Source organism: Symphodus melops (genome assembly GCF_947650265.1).
Source record: "Symphodus melops genome assembly, chromosome: 3".
In the NCBI taxonomy this organism is placed as follows: Eukaryota; Metazoa; Chordata; class Actinopteri; order Labriformes; family Labridae; genus Symphodus; species Symphodus melops.
This window is the reverse complement of record NC_136693.1, coordinates 28,763,623-28,780,502: the sequence shown is the minus strand read 5'-3', so window position 1 is coordinate 28,780,502 and position 16,880 is coordinate 28,763,623. Positions and strand designations below refer to the sequence as shown.

The window sequence follows — 16,880 nt, the reverse complement described above, 5'->3', positions numbered from 1 at the left end:
CATCCACTGGGATCACGTTGATGTGAAAGTGGGACTCGGAGAGTTTTAACCTCCACCTCCTGGAGGCAGAGGGAAACAGGACACTTTGTAATTTAACCAAGCAATTAGACAGATACTCTGACACGGTTACAAACAAGTGCCGGCAAATGTGAATGGGAGCTTTAAGATAAGTACAACCATGTGAATGCATGTACAAAATAAATACTAATTATTGCCAAAAAAAAAATGCCAGCGACATGAGCGTGCACATGCAAATAGAAGAAGTACCAATCAGTTACTGCAAAAAAAAAAAAAAAAAAAAGATGAGACTGAAAAAGCGACAGCTCCTGATTAGGCATTGTCAAAATATTTGTGACGGAGGAATTCCAGCAGGCGAGCGCGGAATCGGCTTCTCTACAAAAGAGCCATCTTCCCTGAGTAACAAGTTGGTGCAATGAGTGTCGACAGAAGAGGAGCTGAAATCCCCCCCGGGCTAGAGAATATCCCGCTATTGTAGTCTTAACCCGCGAGACCTGGCGGGGAATGTACAGCTTTCACAGTCACTTCTCATCCTATTTGTAGCACTGCTGCTGATGTGCGAGCGCCTGGACCAGCGCAGGTTACCCCCCCCCCCCCTTTTATTTCTGTCAATAACACCACCTTTCCCAAGTCCAACAAATATTTGAGGGGGCATTCGTTTTTTTTTTCTCTCTACCATCCGACGGCCCTCACACCAAACCACTTTTTTCATCTCACTTTTTTTTTGGTTGTATTTTTTTGTTCCACAAGGCAAGTTTCATTAAAGATCCAATTATGCAAATCAGGTGCAGGAGAGGCAGTTGAATATGCACTATAATGGTGTACAGTAATCGTTCGACACAATATACGGCATCCGGGGCCAGATTTACGAGCGCAACAGAACTGCAACGCCTCCATCCTTTGGTGAAAACCTCTTGATCATAATTAAAGGTGCAGGAGTTCTCTCCTGCATCCTCTCACCCTCCCTCTCTTTCTCCACGGTTTCCCTTTTTTCCCCCTCTCTCCCTCCATCTCGTGCGACTTTTGCGTGCTCATTAGTGGAGGTCTGGAAAGTTTACAGAGGTCACATCCGAGAGGTGGATCGGCTAAAGAGCAGACATGACATACATGATGTAGCCAGTGATGGTGTGTGAAGTGGTTAACACACACACACACACACACACACACACACACACACACATCTATAACCTTCCATCTCATCAGCACTGGAGGTATTTACCACAGTCTTAGCTGAGCGTGGCTGCATGTTAAGCAGCAACAATTCTCTGCTTCAGGACCCCTGATTGATGCCTGCTTGCCCGTTTCTGTTAAGCTGTTGTCTTCGGGAATGACACAGCTGAAAACGCAGCTCCGTTCAACTCGTCAAAAAGGAAAACAGTCCTGACATCGCATGATGCATCCTTAAATCCAAAGTGCTAACGAACTTCAAGGGGGAAAAAATCAAACTAAAGCCAAACTCAATAATGCCTTAATGCCAAGGCGGCTCAGCGGGGGAAGCCGGGCAAACAAAGGAGGAATATCACGGGTTGTGAGGATAAGGTGTTTTACATTTTTTCAGGACGCATTCTTTGTTGGTGTTATGTGAGCGCCAACTGATTTCACAGACAGACAGAGAGAGAGAGAGAGGGAGAGAGGGAGGGCAAGGACGAAGCCCTGCCCGGACACTGGACTGTCTCAAGGCTGAGCTAACCCTGAAAATGCACACACACACACACACACACTTGTATTTTATGTGCACATACACATACTGTTTGCAAAACGGTTGCAATCTTTCACACACAGACTTCTCAGACTGGACTTCTTTTTTTTTATCCAATTGAAGAAGATTTTAAAAAGAAAAAAAAAGGATCCTCCTTTGCACCAATTCCATGCCCACCTCTCCCATTCACATCTCTTGTTTTTTCTTTTCTTAACGTCCATACCTCACCCGCCTTCACCCTCTCAGCCCCCTCACCCTCAGATGCCCAGACAAGCAGACGCTCCTTGTGATGGCACCCCGGCATGAAAGGACTGAGTCAAGCCTACTGTATCTGTCAGCACCTCGTCTGCCCTACACGCTTTATTCTTAGATCAAAATGACGTCTGTGATTACCCCCCCCCCCCCCTCCTCTCCTCCAACCCTTTAACCCCCACCTCAATCCTTATCAAGCTCGCAGGGGGAAGAACATACCGGAAAAATATACAATCCAACTATAAAAGAGGCATTCACCCAGCACAATACAGCTCGCACGCACACAACAGGAAACTGAACATAAACTCTGGTTTTAACAATGATTGAGTGAAGCTGATCATCCATACGGCTAGATTTTAATTGATAGCATATTCATTCCTGCCTAATGGTTTCCTCCATATTTCCCGTTGCTTTTTATACATGTTAATAACTGATTCAGATGTGAAGAATTTTTTCCCCCCGCTGTCAGTTGATTTGAACAATAGCAACATGTTAAAAATAGCAGGATAAGAAAAGGAAAAAAAAATCTGAACGCGACTGCCTCGACGACACAAACGTTTCACATAAAGGACGAAGAAATAACAGCCGCTGTTTCCAAATTCATCTCTGAAGATGAGATGCTAAAAACGATGGAACAGTGTGCAAAGGTCAGCGTGCAAAGATGGTAACTCCATCAAACTTCGAGGTCATTCATCAATATATGCCCCCTTCAATTTATCATCACAGCCGAAGGAATCATAATTGCCGATCTTATAAAAGTTGAACATCGCACCCCGTGGGCTCAGAGTGATGGGAGGAAAAAAAAAACCCATCCAATGTTTCCAGTGACTGACATCCAAGACAATGTGAGAAAAATCTGCTTCTTTTAAATTTCTGTCTAATCAAGCAAATGATTTATTTTTTAAGTCAAAGACATTTCATGTGTAATTCAAACTGTGTTTCACTCCGGTGATTTGGTTTGTGTGTGTGTGTGTGTGTGTGTGTGTGTGTGTGTGTGTATGAGTGCTTGTCATATTAGCCTCACGCCGCAACTCCCAGCTCGCCTACATCTTCCTCTCCCTGGCTTGAACCAGAGAGATCAAGGTCATGGAGCTACAAGCCTCGACCCAGACTAACACCTGTGTGTTATAGCCCCTTCAACACTTCCCCCCCCCCAGGCTGCACACACATATACACACACGTCCGCCAGCGCCTTGCCCTGTTGCCCGTGTGGAGACCACAGAGTAGATTTGCAGCAGAATGGAAATGAAGATATGACACAGCCAGTATCCCCAGTCTTCCCCCAGTAGGTAACAATTGGTGGTGGGGGGTTGGGGGGAGTGGGTTGGTTTCACAATGACTGCACATATCAATTAATGGCTGGCTGATGAGCAGAGCTGGCCTGATCTGGCCTGCCCACCACCGCCCTGATCCCAGCGGACTGGGAACCCTGGCCCCGCAGCCTGTACAGCTGGAGCCCTCCTCCATATAATTACACCAGGAGGTGATCAACTCACCACAGTGAGGCTGCACTGCGAGGGGACTGCACATTGTTTCTCAGACGTACATAGAACACGGACTACTGTGCAGAATATTTTAGATTTCTCCTTTTCCTGTTAATAATACAGACACGGCCTGGACTCTGTATTTTCTAAAAATCACTTTGCTGTTGTTTTTGCAAAAGGGAGGTCTGCTCATGTGCTGCCTTTCCATTTGTTAAACAAGTGTGTGATTTTTCTCCTTCCTCTGCTTTCTTGAAACAAAATCTGATTGTGTACATGTCAGTGCACAAATAATTCACCGTGTGTCGGTCTGACAACGCGGCGGCTTCAGTCGAGTGGGTCTCCTCCACGGTGAGCTGACTGACTGACTGACTGACAGCCTGGTGAAAGGAGGACTGATTTGATGCCATCCTTTGCATGTCAGGCTCCTTTTCTCTCACTCTCTCTCTGTCTCTCCCATCACTCCTTTCTCCTTCGTTCTCAGCTCAGAAACGTGTATCGCCACAGTCAGTCAGTCACGGCCTGCAGCCCCCTTAGCTGCGCTGACACAGGCACAGGTGGGAAAGCAACTCGTACAAGATCGACGGCGATGCTACGGACTGCCTCAGAGGAGCACATTTTGAGCTCCGCCGCTCAGGAAGTTGCTGCACAAGAAAATACTGTCACTGCTGTGCATGTTCTTCTGCTGTGAAAAATCTCACACCGACTAAAATTCAAAGACTACAAACCTCATAATATTTGACTTAGCAAAAAAAGTGCAGATAAATATTTCTTGCATATTTTATCAGACTATTTTATCATCAACAATACTGCTTCTGAATTGGATAATTCATTATATCGACTAGTATCTGGTATCCACATGCAGCCTGACAAAGATGAATGTAAAAATCACAAGTAGGCCTAATGAATATTAAATGAATTGCTAAAACAAATCACAGAGGCCTTGACAACAAATCCAACACACAAATTCCACTGCAGAGCAAGGCCTTTTTCCTTAAAACACTGTGTCTCTTCCCAAATATTTTCTCCCTAAAAGAATGACAACATTTCAACTTGTAGCAGCGCGGAGAGGTGCAGCACAGGGCAAACAGGTCTGTGGACTGTCAGAGCAGCGGGGACACTTTCTTGTCTAATAAGAGAATGTAAGGAGCTGACAAAAGGGTTTACGCCCAGACACTATTTCAGACATAATATCCGCCTTGTGTGCATACCATTAAAAAAACAACAGCATCTCAACTCACACAGATCTCTATTTATCCTCTTTTTTCCTGCAGAATGAATCTGAGGAAGAGGCAACATTGTTTTTCTTTTTCTTTTCTGGCACAAGACAACTTGAGGGAATGTTAGAGAACCAGTGGAAAACAACGTGATGGACATTGTTGGGTATTTTAGGAAGGATGACACGCGTCGTCACAGGCATTGTGCAGCGCTGGGAGCTGTTGGAAGTGACTGGATAACCCAGGTCAGATCACTCAGGGGTCAAGTCGACTTCCAAGAAAAAAAGGTCCTCCCCACCCAAGACGCACAGTGAGACAGAGGATTGCAAGCCTCAGCCCCTGCCACATATCACTGATAATTCAATACGGCCCCGTCATATAAACACAAATGAGGATTTGTCGCCTCAGTAAGGGAATTTAGCGGCTGGTTGGAGATTTTTGTAGCGCTCAACCTGCTGGATATTTCCGATGTCCTAAATATAAACACACTGTTGTAAATTAAAAGAGGACAACGCGGAAACTCGTAAGGCACGAGTGCAATGACATGTCACACACCCGACCTCGTCCATCTTCTGGAAAAAAATATGATCGGCTCCGTCATTTTTTTTTTATTTCCACAGTAACGGCTGTTTATTCACCGACTCGCCTGAACTTTTCCCCCCTTTATCAATAAAAGACAAAAACGCACATTCTGCTCGAATCAAAATTGACACTGTTAACCAGAAATATCAATTTGAGCTCCGCTTATACCTCCACATATGACATTTACCCCCATCGCCTGAATGCCATCGTTACGTCTCCTCAAAGCATAATGCAGGGGCTGCTTATTCATAAGAGAGGTCGATCACTGCACAAAATGGCAGGTCTCACCGGCTCTTCTTCCATCTCACAAGTTTTGACACATGGGTGGCAAATGCGCCGGTAAACTTCAGTCTGCCTCCTGCACTCTTCAAACACAAGTGCTGGTTTCGGTGAAAAAGTTTTCCGTGTGAACTCCAAACGGGTACAAAGCTGTACTTTTCACACACTCTCCTACTTTTTCAGCTGATCTGTTAATGCGCATTATTGCTTAACTGTGCGCTCGAACGCATTTTACGCGTACGCGGTGTAAAGTCAAACACTAAACGGTAAACAAAACTTGTAATAAATTATTTTCTGCTGGAATAGAAATTGTTTTTACGCGCTGAGCTGCAAGGTGTCGAGCATCGCAGCCCATGTCTTAGTCCCTGCTGCAATTTTGTCACCGTTTTTTTTACGATTCGCACTCGCTACGGATAATTGCACTGTTATTTTCTAATCATGATTGTGGAGACATCAGGGGCCCCCGCAGCGAAGCAACCGCACACACAACCCCAATCCTCCCCAAAAAACTCACTACCCAGCGAGTAACACACTCCAGTAAAACCACACTCGTGTTACTATAAGCTCCACACTTCTTCTTACCTTTTAAATTTGGCGAAGCGCCGGCTAACTCCTGCGCGTAAAGGCTGCGTTGTGAGAGACAGTGTTCATTGAATAATGAGGCATGTCCATATGATTTGACCGGATCATATTCTTGTCGGATGACGGGGGTGTTGAAAAGTGCGCTTCGGACCTGTTAAAGACAGTCTACTCCTCCATGCTCCCCGCCGCGCACACCGAGTTGGAAATGAAAAAATACGGCTTTCTGACTTGTCTCTTCTTGCTCTTCTGTCCCTTTCTGTCGCGTGTCTGAGAAAGGTTAACGTTTGCATTGATGCCGATCGCCAGGCATCAGCATATTCCCTTCATCTTTCAGCTTGGACTCCCCCTATCTGGTAGGTGAAATGCATTGTACCGTTAAAAAAGGCACTCCATTGTAGAAAGCAGAGCCGACTGGTCGGATACAGCCCGGGTCTAGCGGTATTCACCGGGATAAAAAGCAGCTGGTGAGCCCAGCGGTGTAACAGAACCTCGATTAAAGAAATAATCCCCTCATCGTAACATTTCCCCTGGTACTGAGGCGACAGAAAAAGCCGATTGCCAACCACCTTAGTTTGTTTCTGACCTTGAACTGCCCACAAACACTCTTTTATTTCAAATCTGCCCCCTGTACAGAACCATTCACACACAGTCAGCCTCGCCGCTCAGCCACTGTGCGTTGGAAATTGGCTTTGATAACAAACCCCTCCGTGTAAAGACACTCGGGTCACTAAATTACCCCAAAAAGTAGAAATGCTTACCTTTAAATTCAACTGTTTCGAGCCTTTCCCCTCTTCTCTTCGCCTTAAAAAAACTCCAGGATAAATGAGTGTTGCCTCCCGTGCGTCCTGAGCGTCAGTCACCGCTTAAGAGAAGTAATGAGTGATAAAAATGACGCTCATCTATCTGCACTGTAACCTTGTGGCGTATTTAATGTAAATAAGCCCCGTTGTGTTGCCAATCCTCGTGCATACAAACGCAGAAGCGCTCCTCAGGGACTCGCATTTGCCTTTTTTTTTCTCTCTCTCAATGTATTGACGATTTGTTCTTACTGCCTGGGAGCGCAAAAGGGAATGAACATAATTATTTGAGAATGTGATATATCAATAATGCGACTGCTCCACTTTGTGAATGAATGCATTTCTACACACCTCTCTAAAGATATCTTAAAAAGCCCCCTCTGCAAAACAAGAAAACACTTTTTCCCCCCTTCTTGAATATTTCCAACAGGAGCTGTAAACTTTAAGTTGGCACAACTTTATTGCGACGCGTAAAAACACGCACGACAAAAAAGGACGTCCCGCATAGGCCGAACTGTTTCTTGCAACTAAAACCTTTCTTGCGGGATGGTTTTGATATATTATGCTTCTATAGGGGGGGTGGAAGAGACTGAATAATGCAATTATAGATTCAGTGTCCCAGCGTTGACAAAAGACAGGGCTTCAATAGGGGCTTTGTTATAGGATTATATAATGATTATGGGGTAATTATGGGAACGGTTTGGTTATAATAAAAAAGTATCAAGTGCTCTCTTGCATGGACAGCTTGTTTTCTATAATGTAAGTGCATGAGTAGAGGAGTGTGATAAGACAGACAGACAGACAGACGGTGCTGCTGACAGCTAGTGGCAGTATGACAGCAGACAGCCCCGATTATTCAAAATGTCGAACCGAGAGACACATTAATGCCTCTGACTGAGATGCTATCAAATGTCCTCAGAACCGGACATGGGCTCACAATGGAATATCTCGGGGTCATAACACCCCCCCCCCCCCCCTCCTCCTCCTCCCCTCCCTCCCTCTCAACACACATACACACACCATCCCTCCACCCCTCCATGCCGGTTGTGCCATGCTGTATGTGTCAGAGAAAGAGAGAGAGGCAAATACACATGTACATGGTCAGTCTGACACAGAGCACATGACGCTCCATCTGTGGGTGAAAATAATCTGCACCTTACAGCAAATTAGAAATGTGATTTTTTTCCCCCCCCACTTGCTCATGTATTTCAGGAATGTATTTCAGCCTCATTAAAAATATATATTTTTAAAACTGCAAATTGGAGGAAAGAAAATCCTCATGTTGTTCCACCATTTAAAACATTTTAAGACCTAATTGTTATCAGATGTTTTTAAAGATGTGAGCTCTACTCAGCTAACATTTCCATCTTTTCTCACTCTATACTTGTTCTTATATTTTGGAAGATAATTTTAATTCATGTTGATGCTCACATTAGCGAGCCTGTGAGTTCTGTGAGACGATAACAGATCTGCTTTCTTCCACTTCCCAGACAAAACACATCTCCATCTTTAAGAGAGACTCATTATGCACTATGAAAATCAGATTCTCATGCTTCTCCTTTAAATGGTTATATGGAATTCAGTTTGATGCATATGAAATCCTTTTCTCTTTTTTTTTTCTTTCCGTGCCTCCTTTTTTGAGCGTTATCCAAAATAAAAAATAAGTTTTCCCCCTCTAAAGAAATTAGCATAACCATTCCCCATCAATAATATGGCTATCTCTATGGGAATGATAGCAGCAAGCAGTAGGGGTGTTCCTTTTGCCGATTCTCCATGGATCAACGGCGCGTCATCAGCTCCTTTTGAACTTGTTATAGCAAGTCAAGTGATTCTTTATCGGCTGACAGCCCTGACAATGCATCAGGGATGGGAAAGCAGGTCAAAAGGAAGTTGCCATATGGACTTAAGCATGCAAATTTCTAACAATACATAGCAGTGAGGGTTGTACTCCCACATGCACACCACCATATATGTGTAAGCAGCCACACCAAACTGTTTGCAGGCTCCATTGAACAGGCTGACATGGATCTGGCCGGCTTAAATTAATTGCATACAGAGAAAGTAGTATGAAACTCATTTAAACTGCACACACACACACAGACGCTTTTATGGCGATAAAAAGACAAAAATAAATGATGTTTTTACGACATACTTGATATTTATGATATTAGTGGTTCCTATGCATTCTAATGGCCACCGATAAGGGACCACCTCAATATCATCTGAGGGGATATAAATGATTTTCACTGTCAGGTCTATTCAAATTCATGGAATTTATTTGTGTCTGGAGACAAGTGTGCCATTTTGCGTGTTCATAAAAGTTTATTTACTCTAAAACCACAACATCCGCCATGCAGGGTGCGACATGAAAAGTAATTACCCCCCAAAAAAGCACTTTTAATATATATTTTAATGAGCCTTGAAGTTCTGTATGCAAGAAATGGACATTAGCAAACTTACAGAACATGTGGAAGAGCGCTGTAGGCACCTGCAACAGGTGCAAGAGTTTACACTCATTTCTGTGAGTCCTGAGAACTGTTAGCATTCGAGTGCACAATATCACAAGTTCACACATTGATCCTTGTTTGACAGCAAAAACAGAAGTCCTGGATCGCTGGTATAGCAGGCAGCCCGGGTTCAAATCTGACACGTGGCTCCGTGTCTATCCACTGTCCTGTCTCTAAAAAAAATAAAGATGTACAAACAATAATGAAAAAAAAAGAAGTCCCATGCATTAATATCGCTGTTTAATGAACTCCTGCACACTGTCTATTCACAGACACACTGGAACTGTTTCTGCACTGAAACTCCGTGCTGACTCTTTGTCTTTGGGGGAAAATACGACAGAAGATCTTTTGTTTTTGTTGAATTAAAGCTTCCAAACGTTTCAGCTCAATCAGTCATTGGAATGTGGATATGGCATCCTATTCCAAACGCATGGTATCACATGTTTCAAAGTGTTTTTAAACCATCTCAGTTTGCAGGAAGGCCTCAGTCCTTACATCTGGGTTTCTTATCAAAAACACACAGACACACAGCTGATTGTCCTGATGCACTTTTCAGCCGGCTTGTTCCACTGAGCTGATCTGCAGTATGAGAAACATTTATAGACATATATAAAAATGACATTCAGAGAAAGACAAAATGATCACCTTTCTCAGCACGTGCAAACTTCACACGGATGCATTTCACTGCTTCCTCTCACTCAGGACAGCTGCAGTGTGAGGTGTTAGCTCTAATTAGGTGCCTGACAGAGTCATTTGGCCATATATCATGTTTTTGTACATCTTTACTTTACCACGTTTCTGCCCAAGCATAAACAGGTTTGAATTTCAGTTGTGTTTAGACAGACAGACAGACAGACAGACAGACAGACAGACAGACAGACAGACAGACAGACAGACAGACAGACAGACAGACAGACAGACAGACAGACAGACAGACAGACAGACAGACAGACAGACAGATAGATAGAGTCAGCAGGCAGTACAGTAAATGTATAAAACAGAGAGTGAGAGATTTGATGCTGCTCAAGTGTTCAGCCTGTTTTGGTGTTTGTGTGTTTGTGTGTGTGTGTGTGTGTGTGTGTGTGTGTACTGAAGGGAGTGTTGGCCGGCGGTCCTGGGAGGGTCATCACTGCCTTATTACTGCCATGTTAGTGACTACCAGCTGAAGATGGCTCTGCTCCTTGCCCCTCTGCTTGGGAGTCATCCAAGACAGCCTGCTCCAAAAACAGACCGGCCACTGTTCACTTCTCTGATAGATTAAGATGTTATTCCACTGCTCTGGCCGTCCCTCTCTGCCCCCCCCCCCTCCCCCCTCCCCCCTCCATCCACAGACCCAAATGTACTACATGCCAGCCTGTTCTTTAGTGTCTCCAGAGGCCTTATTACAAATTTCAACTATTGGTGGTGCATAGACACAACAGTCTAAGAGCGTGAGTGCAACATGATAGCAAGGTTTTCATGCTGCTCTGTAGTAGTTTAAAGGGAACTGGCAGATTTGATATTTGGGGGTTAGTTTTTGCACTTGGCAAGTGAAGTGTGTGTGTGTGTGTGTGTGTGTGTGTGTGTGTGTGTGTGTGCGTGTGCACATGGTGACTGCATGCATCTTTAAAGCCAGATATTGTGCCCTGTTTATATTTAAATGCAAACACAGCCGAGACTTTGGCTTTCCCCCCCCCGAGGAAAAGAAACGCTTTTCTTTACTTCAAATTGAGTTTCTCAAAGTCTAATTTGTAGTGAGCCTTTGATGAACAAATGTTTTCAGACTATCCTGCTTTAATGAAAAGGGAGTGAGTGCAATTTTAAACAATCTGAAGCTCTGAACCCTCAGTGACTATAAACTTTAAAAATTAAACTTTAGAATTTGTATCAATTACACTTTCAAGTTCTGACAGGGCCTTAAATAAGAGCCAGGAGTGCTGGCTATGGAAAACGTTTACCACACCAGATTAATTTCCACTGCAGTCGTCTTCTCTCGCGGTGACATCAATCCCTCATGTGAAGCGTTTACGTTTTCAACAAATGCACACTAGATACACACTACTGTCTCAGAGCTCTCCCCAATGACTGGGGTCAATGAGTGTGCATGTTTGTCAGCTCTGATCGTTAATGAAACGCTCACACAAATACAGCACAGGCAAATATTTACAACCCGGCCTGGAGGTTTCATCACGGACAAATCTGCGATTCCTCAGGAAGCGTGTTTTTCTTTATTTGCCAGGACGGAGCGTATACTCAAGACCAAACTTGTCCGTCATGAATACGAGGGGGCAGGAAGAATACTGCCTTTGACCTAGTGTGATTTTAATCCAAATCATATGAATCAAAAGCTGCCCATGCAGAGCAGAAAAGAAATATGTCTAAACGAAAACATCTGACTCTAATTGATTAAGAACAATGTTCTGCTTAGTAGGTCTTGAATACTCTTGTTTTGATACTGATTTGATTTCTCTTTCATCCATGACCAAAGGCAAAGGGACTTCTTTGTAACGTCATGGATGTGATCGTCTGCTCTTCACCCTGCTGCTCATTTGTTCCCTTTTCAGTCAGAGCTAAACCCATCTGATGATTTTAAATATATATATTCTGTTTTTGACTGACTCTGAATCAACTGTCTGCTGCTCAGACATTTTTTTTTTCTACGATTGTCACAGACTCTGGATGAAGAAATATTTTCTCTGCTGCACAATGAGAAATACTCTGAGTCCTGAAGATACACCCGTGCAACTGCAACAGGAAACTATCCCCTGCTCAGTATGTGCAATAAGATAATCTCATCCATTTGGTCAATTTGGTTTTGTATTTTTGAAAAGATTTATTTTGGGGCCCGTGTCAAAAACCGAGGAGTCAGAGAATGGGGAATGACATGAGGGAAAGGAGCTCCAGGTCAGACCACAACCCGGGCCCTTGGACGCCCACAGCATCACAATAACCACTAGGCCACTGTACCAGGTCAATGTTTCAAACCGTCTTTAGTCCTTTGTTTGACAGCTAAGATATAAGTCCAAGAGACAAATTGAAGTTCCTGAGTGAACATGCTTTAAAGATTATTACACAAAGTAGCAGGCCGCCACATGATGCAGATGCAATTAAGAAGGGACTTTTCCACATCTACATGTGTATGCTGATCTAGTGAATCTCAATCTTTTTTTTTTTTTTTTTTTACATATTTTCAAAAAGTAGTTAGTCAGAGTCAAAGTCCACATAATCTTCTGAGGCAAAAGTCATCAGCCAAATGTGTTTTGGGAAACCAATCGGTTATGGCTATATACTAGTCCCATAAAGCAGAAGCAGGAGGATTTACCACTTTTTTTGGCCTCTTAACTAAAACAGGAAGGTGAGAGTTCACGTCTAAAACTGCATCAACTTCTCCTGATATCACTATTTAAAGAATATATCCATTTAAAATAGCAAATACTTATCAGTCGTACATTTTAAATGTTTACAATTTTGGCAGAGGCAAGTCCTTCCAGTCTGGGTTTAAGGTGACATGTCGTTCTGACTCTACTGTAATTCTGTTCACTGCCTTTTCGAAATAAAGGCATAACGAACCCAAAAATTAACCTTGTTGTTTCGAGTTGCTTGAAAAAAAAAAAAAAAATCACATCACTGTATTTTTTTAATCCAGATTTCCATGGCCATTGAAGGAATGTCCTAAGCCTTTTTTTTCACATGCACAAAACTCCTGATGTCTGAAAGAAGCAGAAAATATTCTGGTAAATTCAACATGATCACGGGGTGTGCAACAGTTGTGATTTTTTCTGTACATAATGAAACTGCATCGCCATTTTCTGCTGCCCAGTAGGTTCTTCTCCGCTGATTAATTTATGCTGCGAATATGTCTAACAACACGTAGCATTGATATAAAGGCTAAATACTGTCATTGTAGCGTTGTATACAATCTTCCCTTTAAGGTCTTGGCTGGCATCCTGAGATCCCCTCCCCGGCTCAACAGAGAACACAGCTGTGAGGGACATCTGTGAAAAAGCAACCTTCGGACCATTTCAGCGGGAAACATTTCCAGAAATGATGTGTGCATGTGTAAATGCATTTCTTCTTTTTAATCCTGAAAGTAACCCAATGTTTGACAAAGTGTTTGAGAGCATTTAGGAAATGCATCACTAATGTTTCCCCTCCCTGAAATCACGAGTCGACAGTTTAATGCAGCATGCTAGGACTTTAAAACACACACACACACACACACACACACACACACACACACACTGACTCTTCTCAGGAACTCAACTTCACATTGTGTTGAACTCATTCCCAGTGACAACTCTGTAACATTCTCATCACATTTCTCTCAACTTTTCAGTCAGCGTATCAGTCCTTTGTTGCCCTTTGCTGCAGAACAATGTCTGCGTTCCCCCTCCGGTATGAGTAAAGGTGCTTGCATGCACTACCACTGGCTGTCTCCTGTCCTCTCACCTTTCCACCAGAGTCCATATTTCCTGGATAGTGTGCGATCATATTTTACTATTACCTATCAATTGGTTTCTAATCGCAGTAACGAGGCAGCTAGCTGGCTGGTGACAGAGCGCTAACGGCCTCGCAGGGAACATTAAGGAGGCTGGGTTATGCTGTGGGCCGTTAACTACCTACAGGCGCTGGCTAATGGCTCCAAATGACCTCCTCAGTGGCTATTAGCACATAATTAGAACCTGCAGACCAGTGGTGACCTCCGCCGGACACACGTGATTACTCCTCTCCCTCTGTGTCTCCCCTTCGCCTCTCTCCTATCACTTCTTCTTTCTTGTCCATTCCTCCTCCTTCTCCTCTCCTTTTCCCTAATGCTCTGTAGGATTACACTGACTCCCTAGTGGGAAGACTACCACTAAAATTAATCTCTTTATGGTGCCCCAGTATAAAAATACCCCACCATACTGTAGGTCCTGGAAAATTGAATACAGAGAATATTCATGGCTACGTTCATACAAGGTCTGATTATTGGTATGAAAACGGTTTCAGTGTCGGAGGGAAGTTAATCATTTTTCTTAAAGCCTGCCAGCGAGCTTTGCTGCTTAAGGCCCCTTTCACCTTGCCGACAATCGCCGGCACCTCCTTGACCTGATTCAGCTGCACTTCCTTAAATCAGCAGATAAAGCGGCTCTGGAGTGAAAAGAGAAGCTAAATGGCAGATAAAGTGCGAGGTGCTGCCACGCCACAAAAGGGCTCAGTCACACTAACCTCTGTGTACACTTCAGAAACAGTCTCCTGTTACGCAGAACAAAAGAGACGCTTTACTAGGTTAGTGTCAGCTCAGGAGCAGCAGGGAAACAATGAGAGAACAACAAAGGAATGTGCTGATTTTTTTTTTTTTGTGCGTTCGGGGAAAATGCTACACAGTACCAGTGCCTTAAATTATCAGTGAATTATCTCTGAGCCTGTGGGAATTATGTGGGTTATTTGTAACAAGCATTCAAGGACAAGTGGGCCTTGTGTTACAACTATGAGATGAATACTAAACACAAAAAAATTCTTCGCCATCTATCTATCTTTCCAGGCCATCTTGTCGCCTTGAAATAAGAAACAGGTACATTCGCTCGACTGGGTTGAAAACGAGCAAAGCAGCTGAGGACATATAGCAGAGAGTAAACACTGCAGGACAAATGCTACTGGCACTACCACTGACACAATAAATACAGCTGTTGTACCCTTGACCATGTCACTGGCTTGGCACAGAAATGCAGTATGGTAATGCTGAAAAAAAAAGAGCAATGCTGCTCAGTCAGTCTGTTGTGAAAGCTGAACGGTCAAGGTCTTCAGGAAAACGCCCCGAGGAGCCAACTGGACCCGAAGCAAGTCTGAATCTATACATCGTGTCAAGGTTGTGTCACACTCAAACTCCTGCAGGTCTATGCTATTTAAACAGTTTTTGATTTGAACTATCTCGGCACAAGAGTGGGGGAAATATAGAGGCTGTCACAATACCAGATGTTGAGCTTCTGTATCAGTAAAAATCAGACACAATAGATAACCATTGATACCTCAACAATGAAAAATAAGTCTTTGGCTTAAACTTTAGGCTAATTTTAAATAAATGCTGTGGAATTCCTGCCCATATATTGAAAACCTTTTGGCATGCATTCACGTTCACATCAATTCACATTAGATTCACGTTTGATTCCACGTATTTGTCATTTTTTCCTCAAATTTGTGCGATTAAGACCGTGCCCTCTCTCCCTCTCTCATCTTTTGGCTTCGGATACATTTCGATACTATCGATCATGATAATATTACAGATTGCATCGGTTGTTATCTGTGTGGTATTGATAAGAAACAACATATTTTGGGTACTTTAGTGAAAGCATCTTTAGCTTCCTCATCCAGACACGTTTGAATGTAGCATAAAAAAAGTGCAACAGATAAAACTCACTTCAATCTGTTTAGCAAATGTTTACAGTTTCTTGGGTTTTTCTTAGCAAAACGGTACAAAGAAATAAAAGTATAAATAAAGCTTTACAGCAAACTCTTCATAAGTGTTCACGTAGAAAGGATCATCTTGTCCAGAATTCAGAACGAGACGAACTGGACAGAAAAACGTGACGCCAAATTGTCCCTGAGAGCAATCATTCATACAGCAAATATAATACAAAAAAACAATAATGAGAATAAATCCAGTGATAGGAGCTCGGAAGATTGATCTATTCATGATCTTACCAGAACCTGGTTGTGCAGGGTCACAGGTGGGCTTAAATTCACTCTTGGCTTCAGCCTCACCTCTATCCTCCCAACATGTCCAAGTGCTGCATGTCCCAAAATGTGTCCCAGCCAACAAGTGCTTCAAAAGTATATTCATCAACCACATGTAACTTCTTCTTTCTCCCTTGCTTGTTTCATAATGGCTGCCTCTGCTGCAGGGCTTTGGTGCTCGAACATAAACGTGTCATGCTGAGATTCTCACTAAAATCCTTAATGCTGTCATTCTGTCGGGAGGTATTTGTTGTCATGCTGTAATCTACTTGTTCTTATTTAGTTTTCAAAAACTAAACCCTTAAACAGATAACTGATAATTCCCCAAAAAACTTCATGAAGTTGTCGCTCAGCCGATTGTGACTCTTTCCAAGTACAACAATGTGCATGTATGGTGCATGAAGAGGAATCTCCTCCACTCTGCCTTCCTCACTGTGATCCTCACAGGGTCAAACCTGTGCTCAGTGCACTGCCCACCAGAGGCTGAAGCCTGTTACTGCAGGTGGGAGGAGTGTGGGGGTGGGAGTCTGTGCGAGGCCAGGCCAAGAGGTCTCCAGAGTATTCAGATATCCCAATTTCCTGTCCTATGCCATCAGGTCTTAAGAAGCTGTTTTGGACTGTTTCATGAGTTACACATACACACAGACTGCTGCACGCACATGCACACACACACACACACGCATACACACACACACACACACACACACACACACACACACACACAGGCAGACATAACCACAGTCCTCACTGAATTAATTTGTTTTCATTTGCCC

The 16,880-nt window shown here is 43.4% G+C and overlaps 1 protein-coding gene across 3 annotated transcripts in view; it reads right to left on the bottom strand.

Moving 5' to 3' along the window:
- The window catches only part of znf536 (zinc finger protein 536), a 213,499-nt gene extending 197,350 nt beyond the window's left edge, over positions 1–16,149 (bottom strand). The window contains exon 1 of one of the 3 annotated variants that reach the window (XM_079339213.1): positions 16,075–16,149. The gene's annotated coding sequence lies outside the window, so the exon portion shown is untranslated. The other 2 variants (XM_079339211.1, XM_079339212.1) reach the window with 2 other exon arrangements.
- Positions 16,150–16,880: the final 731 nt, after the last annotated feature.